This window comes from Schistocerca americana, chromosome 2, assembly GCF_021461395.2.
Source record: "Schistocerca americana isolate TAMUIC-IGC-003095 chromosome 2, iqSchAmer2.1, whole genome shotgun sequence".
In the NCBI taxonomy this organism is placed as follows: domain Eukaryota; kingdom Metazoa; phylum Arthropoda; class Insecta; order Orthoptera; family Acrididae; genus Schistocerca; species Schistocerca americana.
The window spans coordinates 689,491,047-689,506,843 of record NC_060120.1 but is presented as its reverse complement, the minus strand read 5'-3'; the positions used below and the strand labels follow the sequence as shown (position 1 = coordinate 689,506,843).

Here is a 15,797-nt window from a genome sequence, read left to right as displayed (position 1 = left end):
ATTGAATTTGCTTTATTGCATGAAGTGCGTTTCACATCCCATCCCGACTTCTATGGTTACGTGTCATATATGACACTGGGTGATCAGACTGGCAACAATACTCCGATACTACTGTGTATCTGCATTCCTATCGAAGATGAGAGGTACCTCTCCTCTGCCAGAGCGCTGGAGGACACGACGTTACCTACACACGTATCATTAATATGTACAGTTCTCCTCAGACGTAATCACTCCGCTCTTTCTTGGTCGCTACGATCAATAGATCTTCGGCTGCGATTTTAACTGTGTGCTCCACCGACAAAGATCAGGTCCCACACTTTTTGGCTTGTTGAGAACGGATATTGGTGCGAGACATGCATCTCATCGATACTTGGGAGAAAGTGCAAGATGACCAGCACCGGTATACAAATCTTATTAGTCACTTAGCCAGTCGTCTTGATCACTTCATATCTCACATGATCTTGCTCCGGGAGTGTTGGACGCCTTCTCAGACCATAGTGCCTTCATACCCACGGTCATCCGCCAGCAACAACGTGTATGGCGCAGCCGTGATGTTGGGAAGATTAATTTGGCACACCTCCAGGACCCAGAATGCCCTCATATTATTGCCGCCGGGTTAGTGAAACACGTCTTCCATGATACCCCTCGACTTTGGCATGGTGGATGGAATGTGCAAACCTAGCGATCTGGCGGGTGCTAATACAATACGGAAAGGACTTTACCTCATGGCATCGTAATACTTTGGAAATTTATTACGCGATGCTTCGCGAACTCGCATCCCAACCACCGACACGAGACCGACAGACAGCAAGCCGCCAAATTAAAGCGCCGCTGGACCGACGTGGAGGCGCAGCTCTCGTTTTTAATAATGTTAACAAAGGTATCAGAATGTCTCAAATCTGCTCGTTAATATGTTCCAGATTTTGATATCAGGTGTGACATTACCACGAAACCCCCATAAGGGAGCTTATTTTCATAATTTAGTCAAATTTCAGTAGAACTTCGCGTTTGTGCCTTGGTCACGCCAGGCACCATGGGCCTTAAGGGGGGTAGGACGTCAAACGGGCTGACTTGGAGCAGGACAGGCATCACATAACCTTTTAATTTCCACTGTCTATACTTTTACAAATAAATTCATAAAACTTTGTCAGCATGACCAGAAAGGATTCAGAATTCACACTCATAGCAGTGGAAGTTCGAAAACATAACGAAGTAAGTTTTTTTTACATGTGAAATTTAATAATTTTTTTTCACTTACTAATGCCAGCATTTGTTGCTATAGGTACACTTTTCTTCATAAGTAAGAGAAATGAAACTGTAGAATTTTCCAGATCTATTAAAAACTGTGGTAAAAATTGAGGTAATTAACTACAAAATTTGTGTTTTTTCTAAACATGAAGTTTAAAATACAACAGATCATTCGTTTTTTCATAAATTAAATAAATTCTAGAGTTTCATACACCTGTAAGTATGGTATGTATGCCGTGCAAAATTCATCGAAGAATCTCTCTAACTTATGAAGAAAAGTGTACCTATAGCAACAAATGCAGCCATTAGTAAGTGAAAAAATGATGAAATTTCACACGTAAAAAAATTATTTTGCTATGTTTTCGAACTTCCACTGCTATGAGTGTGAATCCTGAATCCTTCCTGGTGATGCTGACAAACTTTTATGAATTTATTTGTAAAAGTATAGACACTGGAAATGAAAATGTCCTGTGATGCCTCTCCTGCTCCGAGTCGGCCCGTTTGACGTCCTACCCCTTTTAAGCGCACGGTCACATTATTGCTCTGTGTTTAACGAAAGTTCACTCATTTAATGTATTTTAATGTGGTCTTTCTTTTATAGCAATATTTTGGGGGATTTTTATTTATTTTTTCATGTGTTTTCTTTGTGTACTTGCTTTGCCGCCACGTGGTCGGTCGGAGCAACCGTCACATTGGTAAACTGCAGTTTCGGTCTGAAAATGCATAGTAATCGAGTGAATAACCATACGGTAGTGGGTGAGTGTAAGATAGAGAAGGAATAATCTTGTGTGTCCGTATTTTTTGCATTTCTGTTGGCTACCGCTACTTGGCCACGTGTGTGGAATAGTACTCATGTGATGGTTAGTTAATGTTTCTTGTGCCTCCACCCCCCGCAATCACTATTTGATTCGCTTACAGTGAAGTGCGTTACGTAAAATACGCGGTTTAAACTCTTGTATCTAGGGAAGCTCACATTTTAATGGCCATTGATAGAATATAGACTTGCAAAATTTTGACGCCATATGATAGTAAATGTTCTAACCCCCCCTTCCCCCAGCTCAATAACGTGGTGTTTCTGAAAGCAAGATTAAACCAAAATTGCCCCATTTGCTACCCCTTTCATCAGCGTACGTTTTAACGAAAATTGAAATGTTTAGGCAAATACTCTTCCACCCTGACCGAGTTTGCTTGTAGTGTCTTTGCGTGACCTATAGTAATGGACTGTAATAAGCATGGGTTTAGGTGTAATTGTGTGCATGCATAAAATTACATAGAAGCCAAGTTTGCGCTCCCCTCTCCCTTTCCTTAATTACGTGGCGAAAGTGAATCATGTTAACTTGAGAGACCAGTTGTAATGATGTATATTCCAACAGACACACGGCTAGTTAATGAAATGCCATCGGTACTGAATAAATATCAATTAATCTATACCCCCGACTGATTATTTCCTCCCTTCATCATAAAGAATAGGTGAAATGCAGTACCACAGTTGAATGCTGCGTCATTAGGAATTATTAATACCAGAAATTACTAATACCCGGAAATAGCTCACAAGGGCCTGTAATTTCGTGGACCACACGAATTTGTTAAACTACTACTACAGAGGGTAGCTTGCAGGAGCTGTAGGACATGATAAGCGACGCTGATCTCCGTACCAGGTCGAGTTATAACCTTGACTATACCACAACCAGTACGAAGGTTACGTGGCACCATCAACATACTTACAGGCAGTCGGTCAGACAAACTGATTCCCGGATCCGCTCTGCCACCTGTTAAGATTGCGCACATCGCTCCTTCTCCTTTTCACATCTCGGCATTCATACTCGAATATAGTTACGTGCACCCTGATGTGCCGGCCACCCCAGCTCTTAGAGTGAGAGAAGTGTATCGTTTGCTACCGCGACCCCTCCTTCCCAATGTGATGTAGAGTAAAAGTCCGGCCACGCTATGGCCTGTAGTATGGAAAGCAGTCTAACAGCCTTTGCTCCCTACACAAGTATGAACAATATGATACCACGTGCTCAACTGGAAATACACGACACGACACAGCTTGCACATTAGCCGGCCGGTGTGGCCGAGCGGTTCTAGGCACTTCAGTCTGGAACCGCGGGACCGCTACGGCCGCTGGTTCGAATCCTGCCTCGGGCATGGGTGTGTGTGATGTCCTTAGGTTAGTTAGGTTTAAGTAGGTCGAAGTCCTATGGGACTGATGACCTCAGATGTTAAGTCCCATAGTGCTGAGAGCCATTTGACCCATTTGAACACAGCTTGCACGAAATTGGGCTGATGGATTTTCCCCTCTGTCCACATTGGTATCTTGCGGACACTGTCGAATACCATTTCACATTTCGAACAGCATTTGACGTACGGATGCTGGTGCAGAAGATACTCGCCTGCTACCTTCTTGCTCCGCCACGTACAATTGACACTTGGCTCCTTCTATTCCTCAACGATGCATACTTTCCGACCGTCAAGAATCACACTCTCACAGTTTTTAATGGCATCTCCATTTACTACTTATTCTACGATTATGAGAACATGGTTCTCGAGTAGTGGCGATATGTCCCAGGTAATCATAGGACATTTGAGCACACTCCTCGCTACTAACAAATCTTCGCAAATAATTTGTGCAGTGGTTCATAAACTCTGCTCGCAGCTGGGATATACCAGGCAGAAGATTACCCCCACAGTGGGTCTTGATGACACGAGGTGAGATCGTTATCGACTTGGTACTAATGAACATTGTCCGCAGACGGGAAACGCATGCAGAATTGCGTCCTGGACTTGTCTAGTTGTTTTTGATCATTATTTTGATTTCCTTTGACCGTGTGACCATTGTTTAAGCAATAAAGCTGTTGGGATTTCAATTCTTTTACTTGCTATTAGATGTTTTGAGTTCACCTGTGTGTTGGAAGGCGACACATGAAGTAAACGTGACTAAAAAAAAAAATTTCATGTTGAGATAATTTCTGTTCTTTAATTTGTTTTTGGTGCCTTCTTACTAACAGAAACAATTTGTTTTAAAGTACATCCTCAATAAGGAAAAAAGCCGGTAAAACACTTGTCTACGAAAAGCAAAGGTCCCAAGTTCGAGTCTCCGTCTGGCACACAGTTAGATCTGCCACATCAGCACACACTCCGCTACAGAGTGAAAATTTCACTCTGGACACATATCCCAGCCTGTGGCTAAGCCATGTCTCCGCAACAATCTGCGGACATTCGAACAAAAACTTTTTATCATCATGTTGTTTGTAATTAAAACCTGTATTCGCGGTTTTTATATGATTCGCTAACTAAATAAGTAAGTTTCGGTATACAATCATAACGCTTTACGGTCCAGTTATGTCTGCCCCAAAAAATTTTGTCACTATTCTGTCGTTTTCATGGATAATTAATTTTTCCTTGTTAGTGTCGGATATATCGTGACTGTTAAATATTAGGTACGGTGTTTTTATACTGTTGTTAGTACTGTTACTTGTACTATTGCAATAGGAAGCTTAGAAGAATATTTGCCAGCGTGGAGGAGGGGAACTGCTTCCGTCCCTCAATAGCCCGTCGCCTGTGTATTGGTCGTCCGAAAACATTAACGTACCAGTAGACTTAATGTTCAAAGTTGCTGTGTTTCAAAAAAATGGTTCAAATGGCTCTGAGTACTATGGGACTTAACATCTGAGGTCATCAGTCCCCTAGAACTTATAACTACTTAAACCTAACTAACCTAAGGACATCACACACATCCATGCCCAAGGCAGGATTCGAACCTGCGACCGTAGCAGTCGCGCGGTTCCTGACTGCAGCGCCTAGAACCGCTCGGCCACCCCGGCCGGCATGTGTTTCATTATTCGTACTTTATGGAGCCCAGTTTTTTTTATGTAGGCACTAATGAGCCGGTTCCAAAGAGAAAATTCTAGTTAAATGCAGTCCCATTGTAAAAAACCGACGATAAGACTTTGTCATTGATGATTTCTTTAACTGAATGAAACGAAACTTGCATCACTAAGAAAACACACATTTCAGTAGTTCCACGCACAGTACCAGTTTCAATAAGCTATTGATATCGTGGCGACTGAGACCATGTATGCACAAATAGAGAAAATGAGATATTATTTCGGAAGCACCAATGTACAAATGAGATGAGAGGATTCAATATAGCCGGCCGAGTGGCCGCGCGGTTAAAGGCGCTGCAGTCTGGAACCGCAAGACCGCTACGGTCGCAGGTTCGAATCCTGCCTCGGGCATGGATGTTTGTGATGTCCTTAGGTTAGTTAGGTTTAACTAGTTCTAAGTTCTAGGGGACTAATGACCTCAGCAGTTGAGTCCCATAGTGCTCAGAGCCATTTTTGATTCAATATATTTACGTCACGTGAGCCTCATAGTGTCAGTCACACTTCCAGTACTGATGTAGTTCGGTTCCTGAAAATGTTTGTAGAGCGACATATTCTATTCTGCTGTGTAGTACGCATTTGACTCCCTGCTGCACTGCTGTTCTGCGCATTCTTCCCAGCAGCCATCATTACAGCCGCTATTACTAGTACTGCTGCCAGCTTTGTAATTACAGGATCTGCAAGTCCTAAATTCAGTTTTATGTTTTCTTAATAGAAGTTACAGAATGTTAAAGGTCAACTTCATAATTAAAGTAACAACTTTTTTTTTATTTTTTAGGTGCTGTCAGAACTCTAGAACTCGTCAACAAAACTCCAGAGAGTGTAAGTAGAGAATCGACTCTAATAGTGTAGATCAATTTTGCTGTGTTTCATTCGTTGATTACCTCGTACCGGCTGTATGTTTCCTCCCAACATTTGTTACGTGTTCACTGGAAAGCAAGTGAAAAATAAATAGTAAATAAAGTAAGAAAAAGAGAAAGCTTACCTGAATACCACTATTTATCCATTGTGTCATCAGTAGGTCTATATTACAAAAAATACTAAATAATTTATTTAGATTAACGTTAATCTACATTTTAATGTAAATTTTACAAACTGAACTCACGATGAAGCTATTGTTTAATAAGCGAGAACCATTCGGACAAACAAATCGTCGATGAAAGGGTAAGATAAATGAGGATTTTTAACCTCTTCAGATGGAAGAAATTACTGCAGAAGTTTAGTGCTCATGATACTGAGAATTTACACATCGTTTTTATCTTTATGTCTTCATCACCTATTATAAAATTTTGTTACAATTGTTTCGACAGTCATCTATGTATTGAAGAAACACGTCATAAGAAAAAATATTCTGCATTACAACGGAACATTCTGTACTTAGACGTTTTATTGCTGAACTATTTACGAATATTCTAAGAAGTATTATGAACACAAGAAATATTTCTGTTTAGAACAGAAGTAAGGACTGAAATTTTGACATGTGTATTCTGCAGATTCTTATTTATATTGATGGGATTACAAGCGAGTTCACATCTCGTTCGATATAATTAAATCCAGAATGAATTTTCACTCAGCAGCGGACTGTGCACTGGTATGTAACAACCTGGCAGGAAGGGGGTGAGGTACTGATGGAAGAACAGCTGTGATGGCGGGTCATGAGTCATGTTTGGATAGCTCAGTCGGTAGAGCACTTACCCGCAAAAGGTCACGGTCCCCGGTTAGAGTCCCAATCCGGCACATAATTTTAATTTTCCAGGAAGTTACATTGGTGTCTCTTACGCATTAAGTCTGTGATAGTGTTGTTCCTGGTCCGTACTGGTAATGCACAGGAAGAAAAGACTGATAGCCTTGATGTCAGCCTTCTAATTCTGATTCACTTGATAAGTTCACGCATGAAAAGAAGCACAAAGTAAGTGAGCCCAGTATTGTAGCTGAATGTAAAGCAACTGCTTAAAAAGGGCTTCATGTTTCATTAGTGTTCACAGCGGTTCCCCATTAAGGCCTTCCCTCGCCACCGCGGCTCCCACCATAAATCCCGCCCGTCCAATGGAGTGCACCTGAGCTGAAAATTCAGTGGCTCCCTTCCGCGAAGCGCACGTGCCTCCCGCCTCCTCTTTCCTCCGACTTATATCTGCCCGTAATATTCGAATAGGCGGCGGGGGCGGACGCGAGGCGGGAAGACAAGTCCTATATAGCTAATACATCCCCGGCGGCTATAAATAACGCCAAATTGGTTCGGTGCCATTGCGTCAGACGGCGCGCACGCAGACAACTTTGTTAACGAAACTGGCCTCGCCGCCGTCTCTGCATGGCGGGTATAACTTCGCCAGCGGACCCGGGCAATTTATAACCGACTGGTGCTGGCTCTGGGATGGGCGAGGAGCGTGATGTAGGGGGAGGGGGAGGGAGGGCACGTAGGCGGCTAGGGAGGCGGGGGTGTAAGGTGCGAGGCGTGGCCTGCCGTCCGCTCATGATTTACGCGGGAAGCTGAAGCCGCCGCGTTCAGAGGCGCGGCTGCTGCTGCTGCTGCTGCTGCCGATGGAGGCTCCGTCTGTAAAGCGACCTCTCGTGGCGAGCTCTGTTTATCACTTAGCTCCACAATAGTCATTAAAGCTGGGTTTCCACGTGGAATTACACTAAGGTGTCAAAAGACATGGGACAAAGATATGCACGTATACAGATGGCAGTAGCGTGCTGTACATAAGCTATAAAAGCGGAGCTATCATCTGTACTCAGATAATTTATGTGAAAAGGTTTCCGACGAGAATTACAGACTTCGAATGTGGAATGGTAGTTGGTGCTAGACGCATGGGACATTCCATGTCGGAAATCGTTAGAGGGCAGTTCAGTACTCTTTAGTGCCGAGAATACCAAATTTCATGTATTACCTCTCACCACGGACAACGCAGCGGCCGACGGCCTTCGGTTAACTAGCGAGAGCAAAGGCGTTTGCGCAGAGTTGTCAGTGCTAACCAAAGGTGTACAAATTCTCCTTCCAGCCTGCCTGCCCTATCTCCACCGCAACCAGTAAAGCAACTCAACCTGCCACAACGCAGACACAAAAGTACATGTGTACTGACAAAAACGAAATGATCGTACGGCATTGCTGATCGAGAGGCTCCATCCGGGGAAGTTCGACCGCCGAGTGCGAGTCTTATTTGAGTCGACGCCACATTGTGCGACTCGCGTGCCGGTGATGAGGATGAAATGATGATGAGGACAACACAACACCCAGTCCATGAGCGGAGAAACTCTGCAAACCGGCCGGGAATCGAACCCCAGGCCGCTGCATGAGAGAAGCACGTTACCCTTCTTTTTTTTTGTATCCGGTCGTAGCGGACGTCACATGCCATCCGTTGAAGTTCGTTGTTGATCTCTTCACTCAGTTTTTTATTACAGAGACCAACCCGCTCTCTAACCGAATTATTTAAGCTAAGCAGGCGGACATGTGTACTGACTGACGCAGATGGTAAAGCAGGCCGGCTTGGGTTTCCCCTAGCCTGGCAAGCTTCATGCTACCCGTTCAGCTTTTGCACCTTATAACAGCTTGTGCTGTCAATCCAACGTGACTACAGAATAGCCAGGTATATGTTTGCGTTGGTAGCTTCATTGCGGCTCATTTATCACGACGGTGGAAGCGGCAGAATGAACTAACTAAACTTAAAGGAGATTCTAGATAAATCACCAATTGAGGAATATATACCTCTCACGAAACAGAGCACAAGTCCAGCAGCGGAAAATATGCCGTACATTTGTAAGGCAGCTTCATATAAATTTATAGGTGTCTCACAATAAAAGTTTTGTAAAACTTCACTAAACTTTAATTCACCAACCTCGAGTATGTCACAACATGTCTGTGAAGTTGACTAGCAATTTCCTCACTCCTCAACCTTTTTTAAAGAGGACAAAGACTCGGTGGCTGACTAGTGTGTGGAAATATGTGCTAAGCCCTTGAGGGCATTTAGCAGTACGTTTAGGGCAAAAATTGATTCAAATTTGGAAAAAAAGTCTCAGGCGAAGTCAAGTCTGGTAGTATGCAACGTAGTGAAAAGAAAGCTTAGTGTGAAAGAAAAACTACTTCTTTCATATATGTACTTTTTACAGTAACACAATAAGACGAAAGTACTACGTGCATCTGGATGATTTAGAAAGAACTATTTGGGTCTCTTACAACGAATTCAGTGAACCCACAATAGACATCCTGGAAAAAGTAATTAAAATCGGTATAACTTGGGTCACATTCGGCTGCAACACACTAAAGTTACAAAAACTAGATTCCACATCCACACTCCAGTTGGCGTTGTACTATAACAGACATCTTCAGTTTCTTAGCTGCAAAGGATCTCGACTTTTGGAAATTGTTCTCATTGCTACAGAAAACATGCATTAGAGATGAACTGTCGACGGTTCGAACTGATAATAGCCAGTACTAGTCATATGAGGATGAAGTTGCAGAGAATACCGTTCATATCGAAATTAATAAATAAACTCGAAATGAGAAATAGAATCCACCATTTTCTGGCTTGCAATGACCCAGAATGAACACGTATTTCATTCAGCTTCGTATTGTTACACTCGAGTATTTTTGTCAACTTCCGAACCTTACTCATAACACTACAATGGAAGGGTACACAATAAACTGCTTCATAGCGTAGGACAGCGGGAAGCCGAACAGGCAAGCAAGACTTGATTTGGTCACAGCTTGGCTTGGATGGGAGTAAAGCAACCTGCCCGCTCTGTTGCTAACGTGCGGCATCTTTCATGCCTGGCTAACATGCAAGCATGGGCAGGTTAAAAACGGAATTTGTACACCTCTTGTGCTTACAAATAAGCAGATATCAATTCGGGACGAACTACGATCGTATCCGTTAGGACAGTGTGGTGAAATTTGGCGTTAATGGGCTGTGGCAGCAGACGACCGATGGGAGTGCTTTTGCTAACAGCGCGACATCAACTGCAGCGCTTCTCCTGGGCTCATGACCATATCAGTTGGATCCTAGACGACTGTAAAACTGTGGCCTTGTCTCGTGATTTCAGCTAGTAAGAGCTGATGATGGGTTGCGAGTGTGGTCTGAACCCACGGAGCCACCGACCCAAGCTGTCAACAAGGTACTGTGCAAACGGGCCGTGGCTCCATAATGATGTGGGGTGTGTTTACACTGGTCTAACTGAGCCGATCATTGACTGGAAATGGTTATGTTCTGCTATCTGGAGAACATCTGCACCCATTCTTGGTCATTATGTTCCAAACACCGGTCCAGAACAGTTTTCGACTGGTTTGAAGAACAATCTCGACAATTCAATCGAATGATTTGGCTACCGAGATCGCCCGACATGAATCCCATAGAACAGTGCACAAAATCCTCCACTGGCAATACTTTCGCAATTATGGACGGCTATACAGTCAGCATAACTGAATACTTCTGCAGGGGACTTCCAACGACGTGTTGAGTTCATTCCACGTCGAGATGCTGCAGTACGCCGGGCGAAACGAGATTCGGCACTATATTAGGAGAGGTATCCCATGACTTAAGTCATCTCAGTGTGAAGTGACTCCACAGAAATTGACATGACGACTGGTACGACAGTGGCACCGTCTGCTGCTTTTTCCACACTCTAATGTCAAAATTCTAGAGCACCGTTTTCAATACGGAGTCTGAGATTACTCGGACGGTCATTACAGTTGCTGTTCAGGTTATAGCATTAGAAAAATCCAGTAATAAGGACAGAAGTCGTAAATTTTGGACTTGGATTTTGCGTAGAAATAACACCGAAGTATCAACAACGTTTACAAAGGAAGCACTCGTAAACACAGGTCCATTTGTGAACCACTTTAGAATGACAAAAGGATACTGCGAGTACTTCTAGAGCAATGTGCGGTTTTAGTAATTCCGATAAGTATCGGAACTGGCTCCAGTGAAATTAAAAGCGACACTTCGATATATGACATCTGGCGATTACCTTTCATCTCTTTAGTATTTACCATTAGTCCAACAATTTCCAAGACTGATCTTATTCCTGGTGTATAGGCGATGTCAGAGCAGTAAGTACGGAGGGAGGTAGTCGGTGTAAACAACAGATGTGCATTCGATTGGTCAGTTGTGTGGAGGCAGTGTAAGTGCTGCACGTGCGACCGTTGTGTATCTGTTCTGTTGCGCGACAAATTGCAATAGAGCAAGATATCGTCGGTGAAGAAACAATATCGCGTAAGTAGCAAAACACCAATTTTACGGCAAAGACGTGAAAACTGTCTAGAATATCTGTTACGTTTCACAGAGTCACGAAAATTGCATTGTTGCACTCCAATGGTATTTCGTATTGTAACAAAAAGTGGAACAAAGAAAATGTACTCTTTAGATATCTTAATTACGCAAGATACGTGGAATTGTCTCGGTATTTATGGAAGAGGAATGTTATTTACTCGGTACTGGATTGTCAGTCTCCCGTACGGCTTACCACGTTTATGTTGTTTTTTTGGTGAGAAGAAAACAGTAATAACTTCGTTTTGGAAAGACTTTAGTGAAAGACTTAATGGGAAAACTTCAAATATACACACGGTTCACATAGGTCTGACAATATCTGCAAATTTCTTCAACAGACAACTGAAAAACTGCCGAACATAGAACTACACCGCCTTGTCACTGCTGAAAAAGTAATGTCCAAGATGATCCTTCGTAAGGAATGTTGTCATAATAGCAATGACAATCCTTAGGAACAACGGCTTTGCCGGCCGAAGTGGCCGTGCGGTTAAAGGCGCTGCAGTCTGGAACTGCAAGACCGCTACGGTCGCAGGTTCGAATCCTGCCTCGGGCATGGATGTTTGTGATGTCCTTAGGTTAGTTAGGTTTAACTAGTTCTAAGTTCTAGGGGACTAATGACCTCAGCAGTTGAGTCCCATAGTGCTCAGAGCCATTTGAACAACGGCTTTATGCTGTTGTAAATGATCCCTTTTGGCTTTCCCGACTTTCAGTCTTTCTTTTTATAGTTTCGGGAAGTAAAGTTTTTCAGAAATTTTTCTCTCAGATCTTGGTATTTCTTGCCACACGTCGTTGAAAGTGCACTTGTAGTAAATAATACTGTTTGGACGGCACTGTGTCGTTGTTGGCTCATTCTTTGCGATTCTTCCAGGCCTAAGTGAGTCATACAGCCACAAACGTTTCTCTGCATAGTTAGTGAGGAAGGAATAATGTAAGTAGTAGACTTTGTAAGATCACGACTTTCTTCTCGTCTCTTTAGATATCAAGCCATATTGTCTAGGAAGTGTAACTTCACGTCCTTTGAACTTGCACTGGATGGAACTGTGAACTGAGGAACACTCCATCTGAGATTGACCTTTCACCAAAAACTTTTGCGTAATCAGTACTCCTTAATCAACTGATAATCTTAGAAGAGCATTTGATGATACTACTTTTCTGTTCTGATACGTGCAGCTGTCAGAATATAAATGATCGGGACGGAATTTTCCTTAATCGTTTTGGATAGTGTATTCACGATACAAGAGGCAAAACTTGATTCAACAAATTCACCTTGCATTTCCTCGAAGCAATAACACACTGCACCACGACTTTCTAAATTATACATCGTAATGGCCAAACTGCGCTTGCCTGTAAAAGTGGTTCTACTTTCACGGCCTGTAAATCCATTGTGCAGACTGTACAGAGCTTGCGTTGGACATTTTTCTTTTCTGGGTCTTTCTTCAGCCTTTCGTGCTCTTTGCGTCGTATGTGCTGCTTCCACATGTCTCCACTCAAGTTACCGAGCCCGTAAAATTGAAACCCAAGTCTCACTGGTCTTTCTTGGGCGATAATAAGCTAAGGTTACCCTCTTCGAAAATAAAGTTAAAGGTGGCCCGACTTAATGGTGAAACCTCTTCCTTAGTGCAATTTTTGGTGTAGTGTCCATAACGCTGTTATTTTTTGTGTACATAAGGTCAAGATACAGCTTGGAGGAGGACGTTCTGCAATAATATGATGGCAGTTTCTGAAGACATTCCAGGAATTCTTTTCCGAAGTTTTTCTTATCTTTCTTCTTCGTTTTTTATTTTCTTTTTATTTATTTTTATTTGGACACGTGAAGATTTTGGGTCAGCGCTCATCCCATGTGTAGAAGTATACAGCCAATATCTCACTGTTTTTCCTTTAATGCCAAGAGTATTGAGAAAATTTTTTTTCTTGTTGTTTTCTCGTATCATTTCTCAGGTGATAAACCAGTTTGCCTTTTCTCCTGGATTCACCAGTGATCTTCCCCGGGCGTTTGGTCGGAATTATGTTCACAAGACTTATAAAGTAAACCTTCCTCTGATACCATGACATCGTTTCCCAGAAAGTGTGCAAAACTGCTTGCGTGTCACCAGCAGAAATTTGATGACACTTCCTTTGAACGCATTTCTGACCGCCTTTGAAGTACACATCAGATCTAGTTTTCGTGCCTCTCTTGGGCTATTATGAGTAATTTTAACAATTCGACTTCTTTTATTTCCAATATACGCTTGTTCCAGCATTCTCGTAGTTTTGTTGGCGTTTTACTCCCAATCTTCAGGGCAGGCTGTAGATTTCCTTTTCCCGTCACCACTTAAGTAACAGCAAAATTCTTGGCCTCCACTTACAATAGCCATGCTTCCGTCAATTTCCGATAAGTTATCTGAATTGTCTGGTAAAAATCAGCACCTTCGTGTTGCAATAAATGTAAAGTAGTACTGTCCTCTCCGGTGGCAACTGTGACTGCTGTATCATTTTGGGCGTTCTTGGATAGAGTCAGCGAAGTTTCTAGACAAGAAACATTTGAAAAATTAACTTAAGAAGACCAAATTCAATTCCTTACAATAACAACGATTACAAAATTACTAATAACACTAATAGTCGCAATAAAGTTACCTGTGTCATTATATGGCCCAGTAAAAGTGACTGATAGCCTCATACACGAAATTAGTTCTTCTTCTGTGTGTGTGTGTGTGTGTGTGTGTGTGTGTGTAACTTCACCGTTACTACTGTTCGTTTTCCCCTGTTGTTCCTCTTCAATTTACATGCGAACCTATACTCAAGTGGTTATTCAAAACATCTTTAGCACAAAGGACGAAAGAGCACAATAAGTGAAGTATATGTCACAATAAAGCAGCTGTGGTTCTAATAAATTTTAGAGTTTTATCGGAGTGCTGTTAATGTGAGGTAAATAACAAAACAATTTTCTTATCACTGACAATCACTGTCAAGATGGATACTCCGCTTTCATACGCTAAGTTCAGCTGAGAAACAATTTCTCCCCCAGTAAGGATGTCCATCTTGTAAAACGCTATCCATTTTCACGAACAGGAGGTAGAACCAAGGACACTAGAAGTAAGCAATAACAATGTGCTGTGGCTGCGTGCGCTTTTGAATTTACGCGGCATTGCTTACTACATCCAAAACAATCCAGTTACGCAGTATTTCATTCTTTTGCCCTTACGCGGTATTTCCATCTACACTCCTGGAAATGGAAAAAAGAACACATTGACACCGGTGTGTCAGACCCACCATACTTGCTCCGGACACTGCGAGAGGGCTGTACAAGCAATGATCACACGCACGGCACAGCGGACACACCAGGAACCGCGGTGTTGGCCGTCGAATGGCGCTAGCTGCGCAGCATTTGTGCACCGCCGCCGTCAGTGTCAGCCAGTTTGCCGTGACATACGGAGCTCCGTCGCAGTCTTTAACACTGGTAGCATGCCGCGACAGCGTGGACGTGAACCGTATGTGCAGTTGACGGACTTTGAGCGAGGGCGTATAGTGGGCATGCGGGAGGCCGGGTGGACGTACCGCCGAATTGCTCAACACGTGGGGCGTGAGGTCTCCACAGTACATCGATGTTGTCGCCAGTGGTCGGCGGAAGGTGCACGTGCCCGTCGACCTGGGACCGGACCGCAGCGACGCACGGATGCATGCCAAGACCGTAGGATCCTACGCAGTGCCGTAGGGGACCGCACCGCCACTTCCCAGCAAATTAGGGACACTGTTGCTCCTGGGGTATCGGCGAGGACCATTCGCAACCGTCTCCACAGTCTTCCACAGGACTACATCCAGCATCTCTACGATCGTCTCCATGGGAGAATAGCAGCCTGCATTGCTGCGAAAGGTGGATATACACTGTACTAGTGCCGACATTGTGCATGCTCTGTTGCCTGTGTCTATGTGCCTGTGGTTCTGTCAGTGTGATCATGTGATGTATCTGACCCCAGGAATGTGTCAATAAAGTTTCCCCTTCCTGGGACAATGAATTCACGGTGTTCTTATTTCAATTTCCAGGAGTGTAGATTTTTTGGCATTCTGGCGTTAGAGTAGATGCTCTGAGAGTCAAGGGTATGAACTGACTGAAAAACGGAAAATCAATAATCTTTCAGTTACTCAGTATTGTCTCTTCACCGACGATATCCAAATCACGTGTTCAAAACATTCTACAGAATATGCAATTGATGTCTTTCTTGGCGGATTCCACTGATGAATTCTTCTCTGATTGTCAGCCGAGTGGTGGCGTCGTCTTGTCGCAACATTTCAATGAGTTTCGTACCCATCATCTTCGCCAGAGGATGATGGGTGCGAAACTCATTGAAACGTTGCGACAAGACAACGCCACCACTCGGCTGATAACCCCAGAAGAATTCGTCAGTCTACAGAATGTTTTGAAGAAGAG

At 43.3% G+C, this 15,797-nt stretch overlaps 1 long non-coding RNA gene across 1 annotated transcript in view; it reads left to right on the top strand.

The window, feature by feature from the left end:
* The window catches only part of LOC124595547, a 447,507-nt gene extending 441,553 nt beyond the window's left edge, over positions 1-5,954 (top strand). Inside the window, exon 3 of the long non-coding RNA XR_006978222.1 lies at positions 5,911-5,954. This is a non-coding gene — a long non-coding RNA (uncharacterized LOC124595547). The remainder of the gene's footprint in view (positions 1-5,910) is intronic.
* The last annotated feature ends 9,843 nt before the right edge of the window (positions 5,955-15,797 follow it).